General features: G+C 40.1%; 2 long non-coding RNA genes across 2 annotated transcripts; both read left to right on the top strand.

Annotated features, from left to right (window-relative positions):
* Positions 1-7,365: 7,365 nt before the first annotated feature.
* Positions 7,366-10,864, top strand: LOC130996177 (uncharacterized). Its single transcript, XR_009092425.1, has 3 exons — positions 7,366-7,868; positions 9,945-10,009; positions 10,605-10,864. It is a non-coding gene; the product is annotated as an uncharacterized LOC130996177 (long non-coding RNA).
* Positions 10,865-16,949: 6,085 nt separating this feature from the next.
* On the top strand, positions 16,950-20,442 carry LOC130996176 (uncharacterized). Its single transcript, XR_009092424.1, has 3 exons — positions 16,950-17,448; positions 19,523-19,587; positions 20,183-20,442. It is a non-coding gene; the product is annotated as an uncharacterized LOC130996176 (long non-coding RNA).
* Positions 20,443-23,317: the final 2,875 nt, after the last annotated feature.

The raw sequence follows: 23,317 nt of genomic DNA, 5'->3' as shown, positions 1-23,317 counted from the left end.
AGTTTGTCTTGACTACTTGTCTATACTGGTACGTCATAACGTATTTATAGGACCACAGTGAGATGTATTCTTCTGTCTGACTTAAGTGAAGAATCAAAGATCTCGGTGACTTAATAGAATCTTAATACTAATAAGATTTCAAATATATATATTGATTCGTATATCACTTTGACTTACTATGGGTGAGAGTTATATAGTAACTTGAGTACTCTGTATCTTGGGTGATAGCGGTCAATATATGATATTTGGTTATCTGTATTAGTACCCGTATCCGGTATAGGATAATGACATCCCCTTAAGGAGTTCAATAATGTTTATTGCGCTAAACCCTGCAGGTTGATTAAGTTCAGGCGCAATAATAAGGTTTGAGTGGTACTGCTTAAGGATTACAAAGAGATTAATTAATTTAAGCTGTCAGAGCTCTAATTAATTAATGGATGTCGGATATTTTAAATACGGAGATTTAATAAGTCTAAATACAAGCCCCGACTCATCACCGGCAATAAAGGCGTAAGTCAATATTGGTTCTCTAGTGGAATGAACTAATATTTATAAATTAATCATGGTTTGGGCTGACCATAGATAATTAATTTATTTGAGGCCCATCTTTATTCCTTGTATCTGGTCCCTGGACTGGCCCAAAGTCTCCTAGCCCAAGAAGAGAGAGAACACGCCTCCTACACCTAATCTACGCCTCCTACGTATTTATTTTATTATAAATACAGCTGTCAGCTCTCAGGCAAACACAGGGTTTGGAGAGCTGTGGGGCGCAGGGAAACGTGTATTGCTCTCTTGGGACTTTCACAGTTCGTTGTCCATCCAACGGTGAAAGCTGAGCGGGATACAGTTCAGAAGATCAGAGCTGGAGTCAGATTTTTCGCAGGAAATCAAGTTCTGGCAGATTCGGGAGAACGGCCATAACGTCCTCCACATAACTCCGATTCAGGCGAAACAGGCGGCCACGGAAAGCTCTCTCGAAGATGAAGAAGTCGTATTTCTAGACAGAATACGATTTGAGGACGTTTGAGGCTTCAAACAAAAGCTTGAAGCTGATTGGTCTGTTCAGCTGCGAGTTTGACGAATTCTTCTGAATTCTTCAGGTATTTCTGAACTCCAACGTGCATCACTTAAATTCATAGGAGCATGTTAGGATTAATCGTTGTATGATAAATTAATAATAATCCAAGAAACGATTGTTTAGCCCTATTTTGTGATGATTTTGTGAGTTTTCCTGCTGTGCTTTCGAGCTCGTTTCGTACCTTTTTGCTCTATATTTCATGTGCTCGATGATCTTTTTGGATGTACTATTGTCGCGTGCAGGATTCGCGAATTGCCGAGCGTTTTGGTATTGTTTCGAGCATGTTTTGGAGTCAGGCTCACGGCCGCCGCCGCCAGGCGGCGGCCGCCGTGGAGACGGCGGCCGCGGCCCCACGGCGCAGGCCGTGCAACCTTGGGAGCAATCTGCGAAGACGGACCACGGCGCCGCCGTGTCACGGCGGCCGCCGTCCACGGCGCCGCCGTCTCACGGCGGCCGCCGTCCAGACGCCGGCCGCGGCCCCACGGCGCGGGCCGTACAATTTTTGGAGGAAACCGCGAAGGGGCATCACGGCGGCGCCGTCCCACGGCGGCCGCCGTCCACGGCGCCGCCGTCTCACGGCGGCCGCCGCCCCTGTGCAGATCTGGCAGTTACGGAAATTGCTATAAAATCCGATTTTGAGGGTTTTATTTCAGACTTCCGACTCCAGCAGCCTCCACCTGCGATTTTATGCTTTTTCCCATAGTTTAGATAGATAGAAACATTCTAGATACTTGTGGATTCCGCTAGATCGTTGATTTCATTGGATCGATTGTAAGTTCTTCATTTTGATTAGTTAATCTTTACAAGCTTTCTCGTTATTGCATTGCTTAGATAATCGTTGTTCCATGTTCAATTGATGAATCGTTGTTCTTTAATCTCGCCTAGATAATCGTTGTTTTTGATTGATTGATTTATCTAATGCTTTCTAGATTGCTAGTTAAAACCCTAGGTTTCTTAGTTTCCTGCGTTCTTAATCTGCTTCCTTCTCATTCCGCCTAGATAGATTTATATGCTTTCTGTTGATTCTGCATTAGATAATTACAAGCTTATTTAATTACGCGCTAGTTAATCGGAGAGAGTGCCAGACCCAATTACCCGATTAGAGTGTTTAGGTTTATTTCATGTTTTCTGTGCGTAGCATGATCAAAGCCCTGTTTAGCCTTCCTTGAGAGACGACTTGAGTCACCTTACCACCCTAGGACGACCTCGTATAAATTCGAGTCCATCCGTTAGGTGTTTTAGGATGAGTCAAATTTTGGCGCCGTTGCCGGGGAAGGCTTTAGGCATTTGATTGTGTTGCATTGTTTTCCGTGTTTATTTTTGTTTATTTCTTTTGACTCGGTTATTTTCTCCCTCCGGTGCGTTTGATTTGTTTGTTCGTGTTGTGTATGCAAGGACGTAGAAGCTTGAAGAGAAAGCTTGCACCTTACTACGACAACATTCATCGACCTCGGGAGGTTCTTTCAAGCCTGGAGAAGGAGTCCGAGTCCAGTTCGAGAAGTTTTGTGGAATCACAGTTTCAAGAGAAAAACTGTGAAGAGAGAATTGCTTCCGATCCCATCCTGGAAGCCGTGGAGGAGACGCCTTCAGTGCATTCTGAAGAAGAAAAAGAAGAAGCTCGGCCTAATCCTGACCAAGAAGCAATGGCGGAGCAGAATGTCCAGTACATGGGAGATTTTTCCAGGCCAGTTATTGGGACCACTAGCACTTCTGCGATAGTGCTTCCCACGGCGGTCCGGAATTATAATCTGAAGCCCAATGATTCAAACCTGTTGCCGCTTTTTTTATGGGATGCCCAGTGAGGACGCCTTGCAGTTCATCCGTGATTTTTGCACCCAAGTGCAGACCTTCCCACTGCTGGAACTCACCGAGGATCAGTTGAGACTCAAGTGCTTACCCTACGCACTCAAAGACCGGGCGAGAACGTGGTTGCTGTCCCTACCGCCGAACTCCATCACTACATGGGGAGAGGCGTGTGAGAAGTTCATGCTCAAGTACTACCCTAATCACAAGACTCAAGAGATTAGGAGCCAAATAATGAACTTCATGCAAGGAGCTGACGAGCCTCTCCACGAGGCTTGGGAGAGATTCCAAGAGCTCCTCCGCCAGTGCCCACAGCACCAGTTATCACCTGTCATGTTGATGCAGTTCTTCTATGACGGATTGATTCAGACGGCACAGTTTATGGTGGACAGTACAGCAGGGGGCAACATTGCCCGGAAGACAGCTGATGAGCTCAAGGAGATTTTCAACACACTTGCAGCGAGTTCTCAACAGAAATCAGCTAGAGGAAGGAGGGTTGAAGCCAATGCAGTAGCTCCCAACAATGAGCTTCAGAAGCAAGTAGCAGAATTGATGAGGCAAGTTCAGCACCTCAAGATGAACCAGGCAGAAGCCCCACCAGTTCACGCGCCACCAGCAGAAGGATGTGGAATGTGTGGCGATTTTGGTCATGGAACCAACGCGTGCCATCGCATGGGGGGATTCACACCTGAAGGAGAAGCAGAGGTCTTTGCTGCTCAGAGCTATCCGGGGAGGACTCAATTTGAACAGAGGCCTATCTTTAATCAAGGGCAACAAAGCTCCAATTCGGGTTGGAGAGCTCAGCAGCAGAACTACACTCAAGCTTATCAGCAGCAGCAGCCCCCGCAGTATCAACAGTATCAACAGTTCCCTATGCAACAAGGGAATTTTCAGCAGCAGCAGCAATACCAGAATGCCCCCCAACAGTGTCAGAAACAAGCTCAACCGCAGAAGCCGTCTCTCGAGGACACCATGCAGTCCTTCATGGAGATGACCAAACAGAACATGGAGTCTCAGAGTGCTACCATCAAGCGCCTCGAGACTACAGTTGGGCAACTTACAGGAGCCCTAAATCAGCTGCAGCAAGAACAGCCATCTGGGAAGTTCCTAAACCAGGACAAACAGCCGCGTCAAGCTCATGCCGTGGCGGTAATCAAGGAAACTACCCCAATAACCACGGGGAAATGGAGAAGCAGAACCGTGCAAGCAATCAAGGCAACCCAATGCCCTAGTGAGCCACTGCCACCTGTCACTGTTGCACCAGACCAACCACCACCCAAGCAAGGAGATCCAGGTAGCTTTATCGTTGATATTAGCTTAGGAGGGGTTGAAAAGGTCTTGGGAATGCTTGATTTGGGCGCGGCAGTCAATTTGATGCCGCTTGATATTTTTGAGAGGTTGGGAAATAAAGAGCTGAAATGCACGAACATTAAGATAGAACTAGCTGACGGCTCCATTAGCAGCCCACGAGGCCTTGTCGAGGATGTTGAGGTAGTCGTGAGGGGGATTAGTGTTTTAGCTGACTTTGTTGTACTTGATGTGGGAAAAGGGATTAGAGGCGAGAATGGGCATCTCGTGCTACTTGGCCGACCCTTTATGGCTACCACCCATACTCGCATCGATGTGGGTACGGGAACTGTAAGTATGGTAGGGGTAGGTAGAGCGGTAACATTTTCTGTTTTTGATAAAAAACCTGCTACCCCCACCCCCTTAATTCAAATATGCTCGTATGTTGAAACATTTGACGCCTTGGATGAGGATTGTATTGTGCAGGAATCCCTTAATAAGTTGCAGGAGGAGGACGAGATTGTGGAGGAATTCCTTGCTAACTTGCAGGATGAGGCTGACTTTGAGCAGGAATTTCGGGATAAGCTGCAAGAGGAAGATGATATAGAGCAAGGATTTCTGTGTGCTTTGCTATTGGAAGAGAAGTTGAATGAGGTTGGGTTACCCAATCTCGTTGGATGCGTGGATAGAGGGCCATTCAAGGATATGAGTATGGAGGACTCATTTGGAGGACCCGCAGCTGCAATTCAAGAAGATGTGCTTACAAGGGCGCTAAGGCAGCTGAAGCTCCAATCGGATTTTGGTTAAGGGGTTCTCTTAGTCGGGCTGGCGACTTAAAATCTAGCGCTGCATGGGAGGCAACCCATGTTTGCTTGCTTTTCCTTGTGTCGTTTTTCTTTCGTTTTGTTTATGTTGTGTTTTGTTGTTTCTGTTGTTTGGTGCAGGTTGTTGCGTTGGAGACTGCTTGCTCTATGGATGAGAGAGAGGCAGACATTGTGGGACACTACAGACTCACCACTTGATCGGTATTTAGGGAAGTTTCCTCTTTCACCCCTCTTTTTGTTTGCACTGAGGACAGTGCCGGATTTTAAGTGTGGGGGGGGCGCTTGTTGGTATTTGTAAATCCTGTGGGTGTTTTCCTGTTGTGTTCTTGGGCTTTCTTGTGTTGGGGCGAATGGTCCCCTTACCTTGTGATCTTCTTGCTTGTTTTTAAGTGCATCGCATGTTGATAGTGATTCAATGGCGATTCTGGATTGTGTTTGTGTTGTTTGTTGTCCTTGTCTGTCATGATTGATTTGTTCCCAACATGGTGTAATTAGCTTAAGGTTTTGGTGCAACACCCTGTTGAGCAACTCTTGACGTGATTTGTCCGGTAGATGCTAGGGGGAGTGTTTTCAGTGCAATTTCCTAATATCTTTCTCTGTGCTGAATTGTTTGGTTGGTTGTTGAGTTCTGATAGCTTTGGGTCTCTGCTCCTCTAATGGTTTCATTATGAGCATGGGAAACCACACGAGAATTTTTTGGATCACCTCCAAAAGTTCAATCTTGTGAATTTTGGCCCATCTATTAAGAGCGAAAATAACTTGACCCCAAAAAAAAAAAAAAAAAAAAAAAAAAAAAAAAAAAAGAGAAGTGAAATGTGAAAAATGAACGAATGTGAAAAATGAATGAGATATGTTTGTAAAGGAAATTGCATTAGGAAATTCACCCCTAGCGGAGAATCGGGTCTGATCGGATTGAGTTGTATCACCTTCTTGTTGCATTTTTAAACCTTAACTTTGAGCATCTGATTGGGGACATTGATATCTTGAAGGACTTGGATTGGTTTGTGTTTGCTTGGTGAGAAGAATCGCTTATGGATTTTCTGTCGATGTTGTGACTGTTGCTTGAGGACAAGCAAGGATTTAAGTGTGGGGGGGTAAACGATCATCGGGCAAACGGAGCATTAATTCAGTTTAATATTCCTTCACATCGTCCCATGCAAATTGGCGCTCATTTCTTAGTACTTTGAAAAAGGACAGGCTTCGATCAGCTGAGCGTGAGATAAATCGACTTAGCGCTGTAATTGTCCCATTAAGCTTTTGTATTTCATTGATGTTCTGGAGCGGAGACATATCCAAAATAGCTTTAACTTTATCCGCATTAACCTCTATTTCTCTTGGCGTGACTTGATAACCCAATCATTTCTCGGTTTTGACCCCCGAAAGCACATTTTATAGGGTTGAGCATGAGGCGGTGTTGTCTGATGACCGAAAAAACTTCTTCCAAGTCTTTGGGATGAGATGTTGCTTTTAGACTTTTTACAAGCATATCATCTACATATACAGCCATGTTTCTCCCTATTTGATTCTGAAAGATCTTGTCCATCATCCTTTGATATGTTGCACCTGCATTCTTGAGTCTGAATGGCATGCTGGCGAACCCGAACGTTCCTTCACACACAACGAAGGCTGTTTTACTAATATCATCTAGGTGCATCTTGATTTGATAATACCTTTGATAGGCATCCTATTGTGGTGTCCACGAGTTAGTCAATCCTGGACAGTGGATAATGATCCTTTAGGCATGCAGCATTGAGATCTCTGAAGTCAATAGACATTCTCCATGTCTTATCCTTCTTAGCGACCATTAATGCATTAGATATCCAAGTACGATATTGCACTTTTACGTTGTGTCCTTCTTGAAAAAAAGTGCTCGAACTTGTTCTTTTATGGCAGCTCCTTTTCGCTCCAAGTGATCGCAATTTCTATTTTACAAGCTTGATCTTTGGATCCACGTTGAGCCTGTGTTCTGCTAAGCATCGATCGATTACTTTCAAGTCTATAGTGTTGAATGTGAATAATCAGCTTTTCTTCTTAAACATTTTATCACATCTTCTTGTACTTGTGGACTCATATTCGATCCAATTTTAGTTATGTAATGCCCCGACTTTTATTAAGGATTATAGACTTTTAATTATTGATTTAAGGATTTCTTATGGTAATTAGGGTTCAGCATCCATTAATAAAATACGGACTTATGTGAATTTGATGATCACATACGTGATAATTTATTTTTATTTTTATTTCAACGGATGATGCACTCAAAATATATTTTGAGTCCATTAAGAGAATGATGGAGCTCAAAGATTTATTTTGAGTTTTCAAATCGAAAAAAAAAATTATGTATTTATTTATTTTTACCGAGAAATTTAGGAATGATGAGTTATAAAAATTTTCCATCAATATTTTTCTCAAATTATTTTCCTATGATGTATTTATAAATTGAGAGAGTGCACTAATGTTAGTGCTATTTATTCTAATTTTGATCACAAGAGTTTTATGCTCTAGCATTTTATTAATTGATGATTAGTCTTACATATATTTTTTTTCTTACACATGGGTTATTACTACACCACATTTTTATATTTACTTAATGTAACACCCCATTATCCTCCACTAATATTTTCTTTTCCCTACCACTAATCTTTTTCCCTACCATCACTAATATTTTCTTTTCCCTACCACTAATCTTTTTCCCTACCACTACTCCTACCTCTCCACCACACTACTCCTTTTCCCCACCACTACATTCTTTCTCCCACTCTCACAACTTTTCTCCCACCATTATCACACTCCATAGAAGCCTTTGAAGCCCCAAGAGAAGTAGCAAAGCAAGGGAGAGTGTGGGAAAACTATAGAGTGAAGGTTGTGCTTCGAGGGTGAGTTTTTCTTTGCTTTTTCTCAACTGAAAATGCTTTATGGCCATGGATTTTTACACATTTGTGTGCTATATTATGTGAGGATATGTTTTATGATTTTGGATGATTATTTTGGTAGAGTTTATTGGGTGAAAAACCGTGCATGAGGTAAGGCAGCGAATCTGCCATAAGCACACTGCTCGGCAGTGTTTTGCAAGGCGATTCCAGCCATCCAAACGGTTCCCAAAATTTCCCAAATTAATTGTGTATCATCTTTCATATGTTTTCTATACTTTGGTAAAATTTCAGAAGGTTTGGAGCTCTTATGATTTATTTATGAATTTGTAAACATCACTGCCCATCTGGAATACATTTTTGGTAAACAATCTTTGGGAGGCCATAAGTAAAGTTTCAATCGGTGAAAACCTTTGAAACTTGAATATGTCACTCTAGACTCCCGTATCTTTCTTTTGACATCAGTCTCACCATTTTTGAGTAAGGGAAACAACCGGTATAAATTCTTGAAATCTAGTTCTTATTCCTTGTACCATCCAGTAGATTTTACAAACCTACGACTTTGAGGTGGCAAAGGCCGACTTAAATCTTTGATTCTCAAGCCTATCTTTCTACTGAATATTCACTGACATGTTGGGAACTTACTTGTTCAGTTTTAGAATTTTTTGTGAAGCCTAAAGTGGTGTTTCCGATTTATGTTCTAAATCTGCCAAACTTGAACTCTTTTTGTGCACTGAACTTTAGACAGTCATATCTTCTAAACCATGAATGCTCTTGGAGTAAATCCAACTGTAGAGTGTTATGATCTCTCCCTAGTTTCCAGATTGACCCTTGGGGTTCCCAGTGGAGTTTTGTAAAGGGAGATATGAATTTTTAAAGAAAGCCCACTGACTTGGTTGTAATCTGGAAATCTGAAATTTTCAGATTTTTGCTTGTTAAATACCCATCTTTGAGAGGGCATATCTTGCTCGTTTGAATTTTTTTTCATTCGATTCAAATTGGAGAATGATCCTTGAAATGTCTAGTTTCCAGAATGTCTTTTGGAGCCTCATTTGGAGATCCGAGGCAGATTTGATGTCTGTTGCAAAACAACCTCTTAAGAGCTCAAGTTGTTGAATTATTTTCTATGTATCAAAGTTTATTTTAAAGGATGTTTCATGAAAGATTTAGTATATGTGCGTAACGAGTTTGGGACTATTTATTTTAAATGAGGTCCGTTCTTTTATTTAAATTATGATGGACTTTTAATGAATATTTTTGGGATTAAACTCTTATTTCTTGATTTATATAAATTATTTTTTTAAGGACTTATAAATATGAATTTCGTAGGCCTACTGGCCTACTCTGATCGACGGTTTTTCGATGTCTAATAGCTTTGAATATTTTATAGCAAGTCCCTACATGAGTCTTGAGTACCCTGGTAAAATTTCAAGCCATTGCAACTTCGTTTGATACTTCTTTAAAATGCAAAACCTAAACTGCACATTACTACCGAGAATTTCAGAGAACAGAGGAAAGAGTCATTCATTTAAGTAGCTTCCTGTGTGATCTAGATTTCCAAATTTTTATGGTATTAACCTTATTGTGTTAGCTAGATATCCACCAAAGTTGAGCCCAGTTTGACAACGTTTACTATTTTTCAAAAATCCAAGTTTTCGATTGTTCAAAACTGCCGAACATGGTAGATCGTGGTAAAAACGTCATATCTCTCAAACCACTTGGAGTTTTCGACTCTACTTTTTTTTTTATATGAAACTAGACTCGAAGATCTTTCTTTCGGTATGAGTCTCGAGTCCAGGAGATGTCGGAGTCAGAACAGATTAAATTTTGAAGTTGAGTCAGTGTAAAAAACAGAGCATGTTTTGATGATGATTGATTGTGATTCTTATGTGCCTTATGTGTTTGTGTTGCCTATGTGTTTGAATGAGATTAGACGAGGTATGATTGATTTTTGACTGTCTTTAATGTAACGAATTATGGATGCTAGAACCCTAAAACATTAAAAGATACCCTAGGCACGTAGAATTAGACTTTGTCTTATGACAATTTCTTCACGAACTTATCGACTCTTCATCAATGAAGGACCGGGCGACAGAAAGTGAAGCCGAAGAAGAAACGACTCCACGCCAGCTTTAAGAACAATTGAGGTGGGCATTACTTTTACTATACGTATATAGAGATCCCCTGCGTGTCGTAGGCCTCTTATACGAATATATGCATGAGATGATTTTAACTGTTAATTTCAGTTTATTATTATGCCCAAATGATAAATGACTCTTATGAAATGAAAATGAAATGTTCATGAAATGAAATGAAATGTTTATGAAATGATTGACTGCCAAAAATGTTTATGTTTTTATATGTATCCTATCTGTGTTGGTTCGCCAACTTTAAAGGAAATCCAATTGGGATCCTATGCTAGACAAAGGTCGCTAGCTAGGGTTAACGTGTACACTCATGGAGACCGCGAGTCGCTTGCGACCGGTCTTGGCGTCCGTGGTAAGGAGGCCTCCTTCCCGGCGCGTGACAGAAAGGACAGATATGGATCATATAGACTGAAAATGGGATGCGCATCCACCTTTATGAAAATGAATGAAATGTTTTAGTAAGCGCAGGTCATTCAAGAAAACCCCTGTGTGTTACTGTTGGCAGTTCAATTTATATATGTATGCATGTTGTATTTTCGGCTTATGTCACTGAGTATTTTTATACTCAGCCCTGCATGTATTTCTAAATGTGCAGGTTGAGCAGGCGATGGAATGGATCGGTGTTGAGCGGATTTCCCTTTTGATGTTTATGTAATGAAACCTTGAGTATGCATCTCCATATGCATAACTCACACGTTTTTTTTCGCTGCAAACACTCTGACTTATTTATCATTTCTACTTGAACTTATTACTACTTCATTTTAATTAACTTTCAGTTGGGGTCTAGTCGTTATGGCAGACTCATTTGTGAATTACCCAAGTGGTTATATATATATACCACTAGTTTGTTATTAATGTTGGTTACTTAGTAAATCCCCTTTAATTTCCGTTTCTTATTGTTCACCCCAAGTCATAACCCCGGTTAACCCGTCATTGGGATAGTGGGCTGTGACAGAGTGGTATCAGAGCAGTTCGTTTGCTCTGGCACTAGAAACCTTATTCTAAAAAGCCAAGTCTAGTTTGATTCACTAGACATACGTGGGTTAATACGACACCGCTCAACACTCCATTGCATCGTGCTCAATCAAGGAAAAAGGTAACTGCAGTTACAACGTTTTAAAGATGTTATTGTTCTAAACTGTTTCATGAAGATGTTTATGTAAAGAGCATGCTATGATGAAATGTTGAATGTTTTGCCTTTCATGGCATATCATTGCAGTTATGATGATATAATAAGAAGAATGATAGAGAATTGACACATGCTTTCCCCAGAAAACATAGATTGTTATAAGTTGCATGATCACGATTCTAAAAGAACATAGACTGCTGGATTAGTAGGATATCTCTACAATCTAGATTCTTGAAGTGATGATTTAGAAGAATGATAGAGAACTTAGAGCATTTCAGCTTCCACAAGAAAACAATGGTTCTTTTGAATTACAAAGAGGAATGAAAAGACATGTACGCGTTGAAGGAAAAGCACGGAATGATGATACAAGATGAATTCAAGGCAAACATTGCATCAAGGGTTTAAGCATAAGTCTCTACGTTCGAATGTTTATACACGATGGAACATCGAATCGACTTATGTTACACGATAGATTATAAAAAGGGCGTGATTTGATTGTCTGCGGGTTATATATATATTTGTGACATACATGGGAAATGGGATCCGAGTCCACTAGAATAGAAGACCTTAAAATAAGTTTAGTTGTCTTAATGAAACTTATGTTTTGTTATGCATAGTATGTTCATAACCTTGTACATTTAAGAGTTTTACGTCTACTTACGTATAAGAAGACTCACACTTTCCCTTATCTATTAAAGAGGGTTACGTCCAGGCATATTCCGATAGTTAGGAAAGCTCCGCGTTTGACCCAGCAGAGACTACTCGGGCATATCGGGATTTTAGTATAGCTTTTGACGACGACATAAGAATTGTTATAGCTCAGTATACACGCCTTTGGACTGTTGCCCATGTCTTTGGGACTACAAGTTATATAAGAAAATATGGTTCGACTGTCTGTATGTAGACCTTGGGGAATAAGAGTCTAGTTCAATAGGACTAGAACCTTAAGTTTGAGCTTTAAGCTGCCACTACGAACTCAAGTTTCGTTATGTATAGTATGTCCACGACTTCTCAAGTTCGGGACAATGTTTCCCGTGTGACTGGGAAGTGATGATGTTGGACCTGGCCAGTCCACATGATCCAAATCTCAGTAGACGTCTTTTGGGTTGAAAACCTATATGTTTCAACTTTCGGTTGAAAAGCCAGACGGGTTCTTACTCGAGGTCATTTTGTTCGACCTTGTAGTTAATCATTTCATACCCTCTGGTCATTCTTTTGAATCTCTTGAACAATTTCTACAACACCTTGCTTTGATGTTGTGTTGATTTTGAGCCTTGCAACTCGTGAGTTGTCATAGTAGATTCCCTTTATCGATAAGACTAAGAAGTATTAGTCTACTGACCTAGTATACCACCCAAACTATAGCTTTGTATAGTTGTCTCTCATTGTGTTTAAATTAGTTGAGATTAGTCTTTGTCCTATGAATATTATCGACCACTCATTATGATAGAAATTCAGAATCCAAATTGAGACCGTAATATAGAGTTTGCGTACATGAACGACTTTCTGTGTTGCATTCCAATTGACTGAATTTGCAGATTTTGGTTGAAGGCCAAAAGAAAAGCGATGACTCAAGAAGAGCTGTCAGACTTGTCTTAGAAGATTTTCAGACGGGGGTATATGACAATTATATTTCTAATAGCCGTTATAAGAGGAAAGGAAAAGAAGTGTTTAATCCAAAGCAAAACAAGATGGGATATGACCAAGTATGACCATATTTTCTGCAGCATGTCCGTTAGGCCCCACAGTAGGTGGACATAGAAGAAAAGATGATAGACAAGTTTCACTCCGGCCTAAGGTACTCGACAATTATACTGAGTTTATGAACTCTGAATTGTTCAGCCAAGCTCTGGACGCCGAGGTAGTAGGCCCGAGATTTGCTCGACCCAAACTCAACTCAGGAAGCAAATGATCAAGGACGAAGGCAAGACTACTATGATAGTCGAAATGGCAAGAGGCCTTGGTAGGAAACATAGTGCCCAAAGGCAAGGACAAGGACATCAAACAAACATAGGACCTGCTAAGGATAAGTAGGGCCAGCCTGGGGTACCTCCATGGCCGAAGTTTTCCAAGTCATATTATGATATATGTTTGGATGATAGTAATACATGTTTTAAATATGGTCAGAAGGGCCATTTTGCTAAAGATTTCCAAGCGAGGCCACAAGGAGGGATGTGAAGATCGAATCAACCGGGTCAAGCACAACCATTTAGGGTCATTCTAGGCCAACAACTACTCTATCCACCACAACCCCCTTAAGTTAGAACCTATGCCCCGCACAAGAATAAATAAGGAAGCAAACAAGGAAACCTAATAAGTATGGGCACGCTACTCAACACACCTGTTATACTTCTGTTCGATACGGGTGCCTCGCATTCTTTCTCTGCAAGTGCATGTGCAAATACCCTAAAACTCATACCTGAAAAGGGCTAATCTGGACATGAGAAATTCTTTACCCATAGGAGGGGCGACGATAGAAACACATGCTTACTCAAACCAAGAGGTAAACATAGGATCATTTAAGGTCATAGTAAACAACTTGCAGTTTATACAATATAGGACATTGATGTAATCCTAGGGATTGACTGGTTAGCTAAGAACTACGCCACAGTTTTATGCAAGGAGCGGAAGATTGCTTTTAACTTTTCGGGGATGGATGCTTTGAGATAAACCTGGGGAACAGGATACCAATTATTTCAGCCTTACAAGCGAGGAAGATGATGAACAAGATAGACTGCCAAGCTTTCCTGGTATACCTGATCGGAGGAGTTGAGACCAAAGGGATAATTGAAGACGTAGAGATTGTACGGGAATTCTGAGATATTTTTCAGAAAATTTACCAGGGCTGCCACTCGATAGACAAGTAGAATTTACCATCGATTTTGAACCAGGATCAGCACCAGTATCCAAGGCACCTTATAGGATGGCTCCAAGGGAATTGGAGGAGCTAAAGATCCAATTACAGGAATTATTGGACCTAGGTTTTATCAAACCTAGTGTATCCCATGGAAAGCGCCTGTGTTATTTGTCAAGAAGAAGGAAGGCACCTTGAGGATTATTTATCCGACCAACTCAAAGGCGTGAGTGTAATCTTTAAGATCGATTTGAAGTTTGGGTATCATCAGTTAAAAGTTAGACATGAAGATATACCCAAAACGGCTTTCCGAATAAGATATGATCACTACGAATTCGTAGTTGTGCCGTTCGGATTAATAAACGCGCCAGTGGTGTTCATGGACCTCATGAACAGAGCATTCTATCCTTACTTGGATAAGTCCATCTTGGTATTCAAAGACGATATCCTTATCTACTCCAAGATTAAGAAGAATATAAGAAACATTGAGAATCGCGTTGCAAACACTAAGGGGTGAATGTCTTTATATCAAATTCACTAAATGTGAGATTTGGCTTAAGGTCAGAAGGTATCAAGGTTGAAGCAGTACAAGGATGGAGGTCACCAACAACTCCAAATGAGATAAGAAGTTTCTTAGGATTAGCTGGCTACTATCGAAGATTCATTGAAGGATTTTCAAAAATAGCAAGACCAATGACGCAGTTACTTGGGAAAGGAATCAAGTATACTTGGACTGATGAGTGCGAGAGAAGTTTTCAGCAGCTCAAGGACATGTTAACTACTGCACCAGTGCTAGCAGTTCCAGAACCAGACAGGGAATATGTGATCTACACGGATGCGTCGAAAAATGGACTAGGTTGTGTGTTAATGCAAGAGGGAAAGGTGATAGCATATGCATCGCGACAACTTAGACCACATGAACTGAATTATCCAACCCATGATTTAGAATTAGCTGCAGTGGTGCATGCACTGAAAATATGGAGACATCACCTATACGGAGTTAGGTGTGAGATATTCACCGATCATAAAAGCTTGAAATATTTTTTTTCAAGCAAAGGGATCTGAACATGAGACAAAGAATATGGCTCGAACTAGTAAAGGATTATGATTGTGGTATTAACTACCACCCAGGCAAGGCCAATGTAGTAGCCGATGCATTGAGTCCTAAAGTCTCGTCTAAGTTATGATACTTTCTCACGAGGGAAGATGAACTCATTAAAAACTTTGACAAGATGAGGATAGAAGTGATTAAACCACCTAATACAATAGCGAGTGTTATTGCGACAATACCCAGTTTGAGAAAAATGGTGGTAGAAGCAAAAAGGAAGGACGAAAAGATGGAGAAGCTACGAGGAAGAATAAGGATAAGAAGTTTCAAGAATTACAACGACGAATCAGATAATACTATCTTCTTTGAAGGGAAGATATGCATGTCCATGACAATGAACTTAAGAATAAGATAAAGCCATGGCACCCATATACTGTCACCAGGAAGTACTAAGATGTATTAAGATCTAGAAAAATTCTAGTTAGGAGGAATGAAACGAGATGTAACCTCATTTGTTGAAATATGTCTTGCGTGCTAGCAAGTGAAGGTTTTACAACATATCACATTGTTACTTTGAGTCTTCGAGCTCATAAAGTCAAGCTTAATGTCGTGTTTGGGACAAACTGAGCCCTTAACGAACCAATGAATTTCGTTGTCGAGATGGATTTTTTTCGAATCCATCATACTTAAGCAAAGGTTGTCACGAAAGGGGGCAGTCAATGCCCACATGACTCGAGATTCCTTCGATGAATGAATAAAAGTTTATAACGGCGTTTTAGGCTGACTGCCTACATGCTCGAAATGGTTGGTCTCCTTACAAACTGTTTAAGTTGCCTTAAGAATGCTCTAGAGATATTAGTCATTATAGTTCCGCTTAAACGACATAGAAATTATTAATAAGGTATGTTGAGGACGACCGAGCTAAACCGGGGTGAAAGCTGAGAACATGTTTTTGCCACTCATTGTGAGACATATAATACCAGTTATCAATCGACTATCGATAGATTGGCAAATGAGGCGTTATACCTGAGGAAATATAGATCACCACTTTGTTGGGATGAAATGGCGAGATGATTGAGATCGTCCGTCAAATCAGAAAAAGGAATCAAGGAGGCCCAGGATAGACAGAAGTCATATGCTGACAAGCGCCGAAAGGACCTATAGTTTGAGGATGTAAAGAAAATTTTTTCTGAAGGTTTCTCCATCAAGAGGAATCGTTAGATTCGGTGTAAAGGGTAAACCTAAACCCCGTTTTATAGGCTCATACGAGATTGTAGAAAGGATAGACCCAATAACTTACTGGTTGGCGTTAGCGCTAAGCTTTGAGAATGTGCGTAATGTATCCCATGTGTCGCAAATAGAGAAGTATGTTTACGATTCAAAGCATATGATCCATAAGAACAACATTATTATTAGTCAATATTTGAGTTACGAAGGAAGATCCAAATCTATCTTAGATCGGGAAGTTCAGGTACTAAGGACTAAGTCAATACCGATAGTAAGGGACCTATGAATATATCATGGTCAATAATAGACTACCGTCTAACAGGAAAGTGAAGTACTCAGAGTTATTTTCTGAGGTACAAATTTCGGGACGAAATTTATGTTAAGGGGGATAGTATGTAATGCCCCGACTTTTATTAAGGATTATAGACTTTTAATTATTGATTTAAGGATTTCTTATGGTAATTAGGGTTCAGCATCCATTAATAAAATACGGACTTATGTGAATTTGATGATTACATACGTGATAATTTATTTTTATTTTTATTTCAACGGATGATGCACTCAAAATATATTTTGAGTCCATTAAGAGAATGATGGAGCTCAAAGATTTATTTTGAGTTTTCAAATCGAAAAAAAAAAATTTATGTATTTATTTATTTTTACCGAGAAATTTAGGAATGATGAGTTATAAAAATTTTCCATCAATATTTTTCTCAAATTATTTTCCTATGATGTATTTATAAATTGAGAGAGTGCACTAATGTTAGTGCTATTTATTCTAATTTTGATCACAAGAGTTTTATGCTCTAGCATTTTATTAATTGATGATTAGTCTTACATATATTTTTTTTCTTACACATGGGTTATTACTACACCACATTTTTATATTTACTTAATGTAACACCCCATTATCCTCCACTAATATTTTCTTTTCCCTACCACTAATCTTTTTCCCTACCATCACTAATATTTTCTTTTCCCTACCACTAATCTTTTTCCCTACCACTACTCCTACCTCTCCACCACACTACTCCTTTTCCCCACCACTACATTCTTTCTCCCACTCTCACAACTTTTCTCCCACCATTATCACACTCCATAGAAGCCTTTGAAGCCCCAAGAGAAGTAGCAAAGCAAGGGAGAGTGTGGGAAAACTATAGAGTGAAGGTTGTGCTTCGAGGGTGAGTTTTTCTTTGCTTTTTCTCAACTGAAAATGCTTTATGGCCATGGATTTTTACACATTTGTGTGCTATATTATGTGAGGATATGTTTTATGATTTTGGATGATTATTTTGGTAGAGTTTATTGGGTGAAAAACCGTGCATGAGGTAAGGCAGCGAATCTGCCATAAGCACACTGCTCGGCAGTGTTTTGCAAGGCGATTCCAGCCATCCAAACGGTTCCCAAAATTTCCCAAATTAATTGTGTATCATCTTTCATATGTTTTCTATACTTTGGTAAAATTTCAGAAGGTTTGGAGCTCTTATGATTTATTTATGAATTTGTAAACATCACTGCCCATCTGGAATACATTTTTGGTAAACAATCTTTGGGAGGCCATAAGTAAAGTTTCAATCGGTGAAAACCTTTGAAACTTGAATATGTCACTCTAGACTCCCGTATCTTTCTTTTGACATCAGTCTCACCATTTTTGAGTAAGGGAAACAACCGGTATAAATTCTTGAAATCTAGTTCTTATTCCTTGTACCATCCAGTAGATTTTACAAACCTACGACTTTGAGGTGGCAAAGGCCGACTTAAATCTTTGATTCTCAAGCCTATCTTTCTACTGAATATTCACTGACATGTTGGGAACTTACTTGTTCAGTTTTAGAATTTTTTGTGAAGCCTAAAGTGGTTTTTCCGATTTATGTTCTAAATCTGCCAAACTTGAACTCTTTTTGTGCACTGAACTTTAGACAGTCATATCTTCTAAACCATGAATGCTCTTGGAGTAAATCCAACTGTAGAGTGTTATGATCTCTCCCTAGTTTCCAGATTGACCCTTGGGGTTCCCAGTGGAGTTTTGTAAAGGGAGATATGAATTTTTAAAGAAAGCCCACTGACTTGGTTGTAATCTGGAAATCTGAAATTTTCAGATTTTTGCTTGTTAAATACCCATCTTTGAGAGGGCATATCTTGCTCGTTTGAATTTTTTTTCATTCGATTCAAATTGGAGAATGATCCTTGAAATGTCTAGTTTCCAGAATGTCTTTTGGAGCCTCATTTGGAGATCCGAGGCAGATTTGATGTCTGTTGCAAAACAACCTCTTAAGAGCTCAAGTTGTTGAATTATTTTCTATGTATCAAAGTTTATTTTAAAGGATGTTTCATGAAAGATTTAGTATATGTGCGTAACGAGTTTGGGACTATTTATTTTAAATGAGGTCCGTTCTTTTATTTAAATTATGATGGACTTTTAATGAATATTTTTGGGATTAAACTCTTATTTCTTGATTTATATAAATTATTTTTTTAAGGACTTATAAATATGAATTTCGTAGGCCTACTGGCCTACTCTGATCGACGGTTTTTCGATGTCTAATAGCTTTGAAAATTTTATAGCAAGTCCCTACATGAGTCTTGAGTACCCTGGTAAAATTTCAAGCCATTCCAACTTCGTTTGATACTTCTTTAAAATGCAAAACCTAAACTGCACATTACTACCGAGAATTTCAGAGAACAGAGGAAAGAGTCATTCATTTAAGTATCTTCCTGTGTGATCTAGATTTCCAAATTTTTATGGTATTAACCTTATTGTGTTAGCTAGATATCCACCAAAGTTGAGCCCAGTTTGACAACGTTTACTATTTTTCAAAAATCCAAGTTTTCGATTGTTCAAAACTGCCGAACATGGTAGATCGTGGTAAAAACGTCATATCTCTCAAACCACTTGGAGTTTTCGACTCTACTTTTTTTTATATGAAACTAGACTCGAAGATCTTTCTTTCGGTATGAGTCTCGAGTCCAGGAGATGTCGGAGTCAGAACAGATTAAATTTTGAAGTTGAGTCAGTGTAAAAAACAGAGCATGTTTTGATGATGATTGATTGTGATTCTTATGTGCCTTATGTGTTTGTGTTGCCTATGTGTTTGAATGAGATTAGACGAGGTATGATTGATTTTTGACTGTCTTTAATGTAACGAATTATGGATGCTAGAACCCTAAAACATTAAAAGATACCCTAGGCACGTAGAATTAGACTTTGTCTTATGACAATTTCTTCACGAACTTATCGACTCTTCATCAATGAAGGACCGGGCGACAGAAAGTGAAGCCGAAGAAGAAACGACTCCACGCCAGCTTTAAGAACAATTGAGGTGGGCATTACTTTTACTATACGTATATAGAGATCCCCTGCGTGTCGTAGGCCTCTTATACGAATATATGCATGAGATGATTTTAACTGTTAATTTCAGTTTATTATTATGCCCAAATGATAAATGACTCTTATGAAATGAAAATGAAATGTTCATGAAATGAAATGAAATGTTTATGAAATGATTGACTGCCAAAAATGTTTATGTTTTTATATGTATCCTATCTGTGTTGGTTCGCCAACTTTAAAGGAAATCCAATTGGGATCCTATGCTAGACAAAGGTCGCTAGCTAGGGTTAACGTGTACACTCATGGAGACCGCGAGTCGCTTGCGACCGGTCTTGGCGTCCGTGGTAAGGAGGCCTCCTTCCCGGCGCGTGACAGAAAGGACAGATATGGATCATATAGACTGAAAATGGGATGCGCATCCACCTTTATGAAAATGAATGAAATGTTTTAGTAAGCGCAGGTCATTCAAGAAAACCCCTGTGTGTTACTGTTGGCAGTTCAATTTATATATGTATGCATGTTGTATTTTCGGCTTATGTCACTGAGTATTTTTATACTCAGCCCTGCATGTATTTCTAAATGTGCAGGTTGAGCAGGCGATGGAATGGATCGGTGTTGAGCGGATTTCCCTTTTGATGTTTATGTAATGAAACCTTGAGTATGCATCTCCATATGCATAACTCACACGTTTTTTTTCGCTGCAAACACTCTGACTTATTTATCATTTCTACTTGAACTTATTACTACTTCATTTTAATTAACTTTCAGTTGGGGTCTAGTCGTTATGGCAGACTCATTTGTGAATTACCCAAGTGGTTATATATATATACCACTAGTTTGTTATTAATGTTGGTTACTTAGTAAATCCCCTTTAATTTCCGTTTCTTATTGTTCACCCCAAGTCATAACCCCGGTTAACCCGTCATTGGGATAGTGGGCTGTGACAAGTTATGAAGCCTGTTTTGCCTGGTATGAGTTTAATACTCAGGCATTGTCCTCCTGGTGTAATTAAAAGTTGTTTTGGATTTCTGCAGTGCTCTTTTACTTCCTCAAATTCCTCTTTTGATCCCAAAGTTGTCCTGTTATTTGTTTTTTTTAGCGGCAATGTTGTGTCTGCGGTGGGGGCCCAACCCTGTTCGTGTGCTGACTCACAATCCGGACATAACATTCTTTGGCAATGACTTGATTTCCATGAACTTTTCATATCCCTATCTCGACAGGGAACTTTATTTTTAGATAACATGGATACCACAGCTGTAAAAGAGTCGAGGGCTGGCCGTCCCAAGATTATGTTGTATTTAGGCCTCTGTTGGTTGATCACGATGAATTCTACAAGCTTGGTCCATCGTGCCCTTGGACTTCCTAAGGGGAGGGGTAACTCAATGCGCCGTTTGGGAACCACCATCTCCAGTGCAAAAGCATAAAGCGGATCCATGGATGTTTTCAATCTTATCTTTATGTTCATGGCTTGCAGACATTCCTAGTATAATATGTTTACTGAGCTCCCAGTCTAGACAAAAATACGGTGAACTACTATGCATACTAAGGCATCACTATAAGGTCTGATCAAAGGTCTTTCATCTTGGATTAAAGGAGATTTCGACATCTATGTTTGTAGTAGAGATCGCCATTAACTGCCCTGCACGAGCTCTGGCAATTTTGATTACAGCTTTCCTGGCCCTGTTCGACGAGCCATCCACCTCCCCTCCTGTAATCATTCTTACTTCGTGAATCTGTACCCGTGGTGGTGAGGGTGGTCGCCTTGGTTCTCTTGGTCTTGCTATTTTTTTTACGAATCAGTCTAATATCCCCTTTCTTACCATGACTTCCAGTACGTATTTTAAGTGCACACATTCCTCCATACTATGCCCAAATTTTTTGTGAAACTTGCAGAGTGAGTCGTTGGACCCTGGTTGTCAGGGGCCTGATATATATGACTTTGGTGGCCTGAACCAGTCATTATCTTTAACAACATGGAAGCTACCTCTGCTTGGTTTCTGGTTAAGGTAGTTTATTCCACAAATCTGTATATCTCGTTAATTTCTCTTGGCGGCATTGGTCGCTATGATGTTGCAGCGTCAAAGGCAATTGGTCCTCTCGGAATTGGGACCCTCGTTGCCGGCTTATCTGAGTATTTGGTGTCTTTTTGTTCATCTTCTTTTTCAAATCGTTTACTCCAGTTTCTATCGGGATCTGCTTTCCTAGCTACTTTGGCCTCCTCTAATTGTATGGATTCGGGTAGGCGGGCCGTCAAATCATCAAAACTTTTGGACATCGTGATCTGTAATGCATCGAACAATGGTCCAAGCTTAAGGCTTCGGATAAAAGCCTACCCTTTTATAAGTGATTCTGCTTCTGGCACTTCCAAATAAGCCATGTTGAAACGGATGGCGTATCTCTCAATGTCTCTTGGGGTTCCTGCTGTATTTCCATTAATGATATGGTTTTTTTCTCTGCTCTCTTGGAGCTGGCAAATTGATGCATAAATTGATCATAAAGATCATCGAAGTTGTGGATGGATCCTGGCTCTAACTTGCGAAACCATTGTTGGGCTAGTACTGACAGGGTTGTCGAGAAAAGCCTACACCGAATTCGTTCATTATACTATTGCAGCGTCATGAGTTCTTCGAATCTGGCCATAGGACCTTCGGATCCTCTTTGCCATCGTAATCCAGTGTCACAGGCTTATAGTGGGCTGGCAATAGGTTTGCTAAGATTTCTTCTAAAAAGTAGTTTTGCCTTTCTCAAAGCCTTCTAAGAGCGCTGCTGGTGGGTCTCTTGGTTAGTGGTTCTTATCTAGCTTCCCATTATTCGGTGTGAGCAAAACGTCTCCTTGTTAGTGCTGCTTTTGGTATTATTGGAATATCATTTTCGTAAGTTGATTCCTCTCGTCCTTCTTTGTGTTTAGAACTGCCTGTAAATCCTGTAGTTGTTGTTGCATGATGGCAAGTTGTATTTGCAGATCCATCTCATCTCTTCTAGTGGGGCGTACATCTTCAGAGGGCCTCTTTGTTAATTCTGCCTCATCTTCTATTATCACACGATCTTGAGGATTATCTTGGGTTTCTCCAACATGGTTCTCTTTAGGCCCCATATTTCCCCTTCTTTAGCTTCCAACGACTGAGCAGGCCTACTTCCCTTGGCACCCTTATTAGTTTTCTATGTCGGCGGGTTATCTCCAGGTGCCGCGATTAGTGGTGCTGGTGTAGTGAATGGAGAACTTGACGTTCCTACCATGCTCATAAATTATTTCATGAGCATGAGGTTGAGGGTTGCTTCATGGAGTCAGTCGGTCCAATAGCCGGACCGTTTCCAACCATTGATGTAGTAGTAGCATTGTTGATTGGTGTAGCATTGAGATTAGTAATCTCGTTTCCCTCGTTGATCAACCTTGTCGCCAGGTCCCCGATTCTATTATTAACTGTTTCTCCTTGGTTGAATTCCTCATTGAGATCTCGGTTGATGCTGAAATTATCCTTCTCCGTTGTTGCCTTGCTATTCTTCGGATTTCCTGAAAATAAAGAAAATACAATAAGAAAAAGAAACGTCAAACGTCTAGCTCGGGTTTTGACATCCCACAGACTTCGCCAGTTGTTGTGCCCAAAAATAACAGCTCTAATGGAAAACTAAACTGACACGAGAATGGTGTGAAAATCTAGAGACTTTGTATTGAATCTCAGAGATTGGTTTATGCGAGTACAAAATATGATAAACGGTGATCT

The sequence above is a fragment of the Salvia miltiorrhiza genome, chromosome 7, assembly GCF_028751815.1.
Source record: "Salvia miltiorrhiza cultivar Shanhuang (shh) chromosome 7, IMPLAD_Smil_shh, whole genome shotgun sequence".
NCBI lineage: Eukaryota > Viridiplantae > Streptophyta > Magnoliopsida > Lamiales > Lamiaceae > Salvia > Salvia miltiorrhiza.
The sequence above is the reverse complement of the archived record's forward strand: the minus strand, read 5'-3'. Positions and strand labels throughout refer to the sequence as shown.